Source organism: Herpailurus yagouaroundi, unplaced genomic scaffold (genome assembly GCF_014898765.1).
Source record: "Herpailurus yagouaroundi ecotype Mexico unplaced genomic scaffold, PumYag 209, whole genome shotgun sequence".
Lineage (NCBI taxonomy): Eukaryota > Metazoa > Chordata > Mammalia > Carnivora > Felidae > Herpailurus > Herpailurus yagouaroundi.
Window position 1 is genome coordinate 3910448 of NW_024412440.1, and position 6841 is coordinate 3917288.

Consider the following 6841-nt stretch of genomic DNA (forward strand, 5'->3'; position numbering starts at 1 on the left):
GGCAGAGAGAGAGGGAAACACAAAATCCAAAGCAGGTTCCAGGCTCTGAGCTGTCAACACACAACCATGAGATCATGACCTGAGCTGAAGTCGGGTGTTTAACCGACTGAGCCACCCAGCCACCTCTCTACCTATGGTTCTCACCTGCTGCTGCATGATTCCTCCAACTCTCTTCCCTGGGACCTGGCCACTGCATTTCTCACACATTGGTTCTCAGTTTCTAAGTTTCAGCTGGCCCCATTTTAGCAAGTCTTGTCTATTTTACATATAGTGATATTTTATATGTATTTTATTTTGTATTTTATATTATATATAGTATGCAGTAATATTAATTATCAGCAATTTATATGCTATAGTTCTTTTAATTGCATAGTTTACACAAGGTAAAAATTATTTTCTCTGTGAAAATACTTTATGAGCTGCTGTAGAAAACTGCTGTCTTTCCAGTTTATGGCACACTTTCTGAAGACTTAAATTTTTTTGTGTTTTCTACACTGCTTACTTCAGGATTGTTAACTCAGTGAGAAATTCTTAAAACTCAACTGATCAGATGATAGTTATTCAACACTTATGAATATACAATTATAGTGTTTCCACATGGACTTAAATGTTCCTTCATGTTTCAGAGCTAATGATTTCATTTTACTTAATTACAGAATGAGAGAGTAAACGTTTTTTGCTTATATTTAGACTTTTTTCAAGGTTATTGATTTCAAAAATAAATCTTCTAAATTGATTAACACTTGCTTTCATGTTCTTTTTTTCTGAGTCTTTACTCCTATCTGAAATGGAGGTATTATGAAACACAATTTGTATGGACTTAAAAATAACCAATTGAAATAAGCAATTCATTTCAAAAGACAGAAACTTAAGCAGAAACAGAGTTCCTGCAGTGGATGTGTGCGTGCATTCACATATACAGATAACCTTAGATTTTCAATGAAGTTCTTTCTAAATATACTTAAAATCACTACCTAATGATACTTTTTACTCTCCATTGGTCTACCCCTTAACATAAAAACAACATTTGGGAAAATGGCTTTTTATCTGATTTAAAACAGGCTCATGATTTGAAGTTTCCAATCAATCTTTAACCTTCTAGTGTTAGGGTTTATTTACTCATTTTAAGACCACTTCTAGCAAAAAGAAGATCCTACAAAAGAATCTATAGAATTGTTGGACAGCAAATAATACTAAAAAACTTGTAATAGATCAATCATAAATTCAACATTTAAAATCTCCCTTGAAGTGCTCCTGGTTTTTAATAATGGATTTTTGGTATGATCCCATGAAAGATTTATGTCCAGATATGAAACAAACACTGCTTTGCACGATTAATTTTAAAATCTAGTTTTCCTACTAGATAATAGGAATTCCCCCTGTGTTTTCTGTTTGTAAGAAGTAAGGAGAACCAGTTTTATGATTTTGAATTCATGATTATGTCTTTGTGGTAAACATGGCATATTTGGAAAGTAGAACAAAGACAATACTCCAAAGGCATCATGCACAAAAATATTTACTTTTTAGAGGCTTAAAAGACCACTTTAAAAATAAGATATTTTATTTAAAATCTGGGGGCATCCAGGTGGCTCTGTCGGTTAAGAGTCTGACTTCGCCTCAGGTCATGATCTCATGGTTTTTGAGTTCGAACCTCACGTTGGGCTCTGTGCTGACAGCTTAGAGCCTGAAGCCTGCTTCAGATTCTGTGTCTCCCCCTCTCTCTGCCCCTCCCCCACTCACACTCTGTCTCTATCTCAAAAATAAACATTAAAAATTAAAATCTATATGAAATAAATGCAATAATATTTAATATATCTACATTATGGGGCGCCTGGGTGGCGCAGTCGGTTAAGTGTCCGACTTCAGCCAGGTCACGATCTCGCGGTCCGGGAGTTCGAGCCCCGCATCGGGCTCTGGGCTGATGGCTCAGAGCCTGGAGCCTGTTTCCGATTCTGTGTCTCCCTCTCTCTCTGCCCCTCCCCCGTTCATGCTCTGTCTCTCTCTGTCCCAAAAATAAATAAAAAATGTCGAAAAAAAATTAAAAAAAATATATCTACATTATGAAAACTTTGACTTTTTAAAATCAGTTTTAAAAAGAGTCAGATATTTATTATATTATATACCTGAGCCATCATTATTCACAAAATTAAGAATCCAAATATTACAATTTATTTCCTAAATGCACAAAAAGTTAAAAGTATTAGAACAAAAAATACATCATATTTTTAAGAAACTAACTGCTTTAAAATTCATTATCTGTAAAAACATGTCATCACAATGGTGTTTTATGTGAGATATCCAGGAATAGATAATTATACAATCATTACTCAAGAAAAGAATTGGAATTGAATAAGACAGTTTTCTTTTCTCAGAAATATTCATAGCTGGTTTTAATCTAGATATAACACATAACACAAGGCATAAATATTTAACGACTAAACAATAACCTGATTAAACTTTGTTGGTTTTTTTTCTTCCTCTACCAGACATCCAATCCTGTTTTTGCATCTTAAATAAAATAAGGAGAAAAAACAATGTGGTTTCTTAAAGAAATGAGGTCATTTAAAAAGTGTTGTTTTCTTGTTATACTTGGAAGCACACAAATGTCTATTCATTTATTGTTAGAGTGAATTACACGTATACATTTTATGTTCAAACACACACTATAAGTAGTAATTGTATGAAACTATAAAATTCTTCTGAAATGGCAAAGCTGAAGTAGTTGTCATTTGATACTCATTCCTGATGATTTCTCATTAAAATGAAATGGCAAATCTGACAAAACAATAAGAGGAACATAAAATGAGTGACTCTTTATTCATGTAATAATTGATTACTATTGTGACAACATCCCACCTTCTTCACATGGTTGTGAAAAGGTTTCACTTTAAATTAATTGGCATCTCCGTGAAATAAATTACTTGACTGTGTCGTTGGGAAGCAAATCAGGCCCACATTAGATATAATTGAGGTGAAACTGTTATATAGGAATTGTGTGGGTGAAGGCTGGAGATCGAATTTTTCCATAGGAAAAAAAATGTGAGAAAGGCTAATGATACTGAGACCAAATTGTTTTTATTTTTAAATTTTTTTTTCAACGTTTATTTATTTTTGGGACAGAGAGAGACAGAGCATGAACGGGGGAGGGGCAGAGAGAGAGGGAGACACAGAATGGGAAACAGGGTCCAGGCTCTGAGCCATCAGCCCAGAGCCTGACGCGGGGCTCGAACTCACGGACCGCGAGATCGTGACCTGGCTGAAGTCGGACGCTTAACCGACTGCGCCACCCAGGCGCCCCTGTTTTTATTTTTAAACAGAATTTTCTTCTCCTTCTCCTTCTCCTTCTCCTTCTCCTTCTCCTTCTTTTTCCTTCTTCTCTTCTCCTTCTTCTTTCTTTTGTTTAGAATGCAGAGGTTTTTTGGTTTGGTTTAGTTCAGTTTCAGTTTTTCAACAATGATTCATATTGATTGCTTATGTTAGGACATACATAATTGGGAAGATTAGCTGACCAGCATCCACTTAAACAAAAGGAAGTCAAATCAATCTAAATTTCAAGTCCAAAGAAATAGACTTGAAAGTTTCTTGAATTTTCAATTAAGAAATCTAGTCTTTTCTCCAGATTTATGAGCCAGAGTGCTACTATTGTTTAAAAGCTGAGATGATACTAAGTTTATAAGAAAGGGTATCATAAAAGGAAACAGAAAATTTTTTTCTATGCCTTTATTATACCAAGAGTAGTCTCATCGGAAATACTACAGACACACACACTAGTTACTGCACCACAAAAAATTAGGAAAACTCTAGAGAAAAGTAAAGCAATGAAGGTGAGTAGAGTGAATTCTGTATATAGATAAACTAAAAAAAAAGCTTGGGAAGGTAAAGTTTGACACTAGCTCATTTTTGCAATGCCCTAAAAGTTTTAGATTTTTACAATATATAGTATTAATAAAAAAAATCTGTTGATTTTATTTTTAGGCTGAAATAGATCCTTTTTAGGCAAATACAAGAAACCATATTTGCATAAAATTATAAGATTAAGTAATCATTATTAACGAATTCTTGCTATTTGATACTCAAATAAATTTGAAAGGATTTTGAATAAATTCATGGATTTTAGATCCACAATGGGTTGTTAAAGGAGTTAGGATTTTTTTAGGAATATATAATTTAGTTTGTTTACATCTGATCTAATGGAGGTCAAACATAATTGCTTTAAAATATATTCTGTAGGAACTGTCAGAAAGTAGAAAACATTGTGCCTGAGAAAACTCTTAAATTTGAAGGTTACATCTATATCAATATCTTGTAATTTTATTACTATTCTGCTCAGCTTAGTTTTTAATAGAAGCACTTCATTTCTTAAAGCCAATGACATATTTTTAGAAAATGACATTACACAATCATTGAATATTTAAATATTTTACTAGGAATGTGAATGTTGTTATCATTTTTTGCAAGTTAATCTTTTTTATTTAAAAATTCCAGTCATAATATCACTCATCAATGGTAACTGATGAAATCAAATAACATATGGAATGAAAGAGACATAAATAGAGCCACATGTGGAAGTTATACATCTGATATTTTACTGAAAATTGTCACTACCGACTGTTCCAAAAACCTGATTTTTTTATTCCAAACATATGCAATTGTTCCTTTTTCTGTCCCATTAAATCAGAAAACCTACAATTATAGCTTGAGATGGAGAATGAGTGGGGAAAATGAGAGGAAAGCATGGCTATTTAAGGCCTTTGGTTGAGATATAATACTGGTCCTGCAGCTCCCAATTTTTCAACAAATTGTTTTGACACCTAGTGTATTTTTGCTCATTACCAATCATCTTCTACTTCTCTAGTTCTATAAGTTTGATTTGTGGCTTCCTATGCATTGTTAGAGAAAACCTAAGAGGCAGTCATTCAACATGAAATCTTACTCTGTGATAACAAGAAAAGTTGCAAACAGTATAAAAAAGCAATTTGAATATCCAGTGGAAGGAAGAGTGCCTGGGTATTTGAGGATTTGTAGTAATTTAGATTCCCTGGCCTCAGCACAGTTCTAACAGGGAAGGAGTCTACACCGCTTTTGCAGGGACAAGAGCCAATATGGCGCTGTGGGAGAGAAGCACTGTTCTCACGGGCTCTGCCACTTACCAGCTGTGTTATTAGAGGAAATAACTGAGATCTCGTGTTTTTCGTGTGTGTCTAAGAGAAAGGATGTGATTTTAGTTTCTAAGTTTCCTTCTAATTTTTTTTTTAACGTTTATTTATTATTTTTGGGACAGAGAGAGACAGAGCATGAACGGGGGAGGGGCAGAGAGAGAGGGAGACACAGAATCTGAAACAGGGTCCAGGCTCTGAGCCATCAGCCCAGAGCCTGACGCGGGGCTCGAACTCACGGACAGCGAGATCGTGACCTGGCTGAAGTCGGAGGCTTAACCGACTGCGCCACCCAGGCGCCCCACCTTCTAATTTTTAAAATGTTTTTCATCTCTGGGAATAATTTTTTTTTCTCCCTGGAAATAATTTTTAAGTTTCCTATTTAAATAGAGAATAGATTAAGGTTGGAACTTTCAGAATAAATGATGAAAAGTGTGTAACCATGTTCCACTAAGTGCACCTTTAAGATGCACTGAATACTTTACAATCAGTTTTTATTATGCTTTCCTTTAAAGAATTTGCAAATGTACAGGGAATATTCAATTCGCATGTGCTTAAATGTTTACTTTTCATGACAAATAGAAGACAAAATTTTGTCTGTCAAATGAATACTTTGTGGAAACACGAAGTTAGTCATGCTATTTGCCCTCCATTTTTAAATGTTCAAATAATCTCCAAATTGGAGTTATTAACAAAAATAAATAAATCTTTGCAAATAAAGTGGAAACAGAAGATTTTTCTTGAATCTTTATAGCTTCTTGTCTTGACATAAAATTATTCATACTTATTCATATTTATGTATAGAAAGAAACAGTTTTAGGAATATCTCAAAAAATGCATTTTGAAAATTTCTTTGAGTTCCATAAACAAGTTCCAGTACTGAATGAGTGAATAGATGCTTAAGTCCCTAATTTGGGTAGATAATGTTGCAATATATATATATATATATATATATCTATATATATATACACATTTTATTTTGTGGCACAGTTACTACTATGCAGTTCATTCTATAAGGACTTATCTGTCCATTCATCCATTTTATTTCTCCCCTTTCCTTATATCCTTACAAATCTAAGAAAATCAGTCCTCTGTGCCCTCAAGACCTTTTCTACACATATGCCTATATGCTGCCATTGAATTGAACCAATTGATATATTTTGACAAAGTTAGATCCATGGTGTTATTATCTATATATGCACACATTCTTGCAGTTTTCTTTTTAATTAATCTAACAGCCATAACACACATTGTTATGTGGCAAATCTTGATTGAAAGGAAATAGTTGAATGCACTAAGTGGAGGGTTGTGTTTTGGTTCAGAATTTCTCTTTTTACAGAAGGTTTTGAATAATGTAAATGGAATTTAAAATCACATATATGGTGCTAAACAAGCTCACACTCAGCAACACAAAGATACATAGTTCTTGAATTCATAATGTCATGAGAATATTCACTTATGATTTAAGAGTATATTACATCTCTATTAACTCCTTTTTATTCTCCCGGTAGGAGATTTTTAAGTACCTGATAAAATGAATAATTCTAAACAAATGACTTAAAAATTCAAGCTTTACATATTAAAAAAAGTATTCTTCTGGAGTAAAAAAAAATGTTTTCTAAACCCTAAAAGAAACTTCTATTGTTTTTGTGTATTTAAAACATTTTAGCCTTGAGTATAGCGAT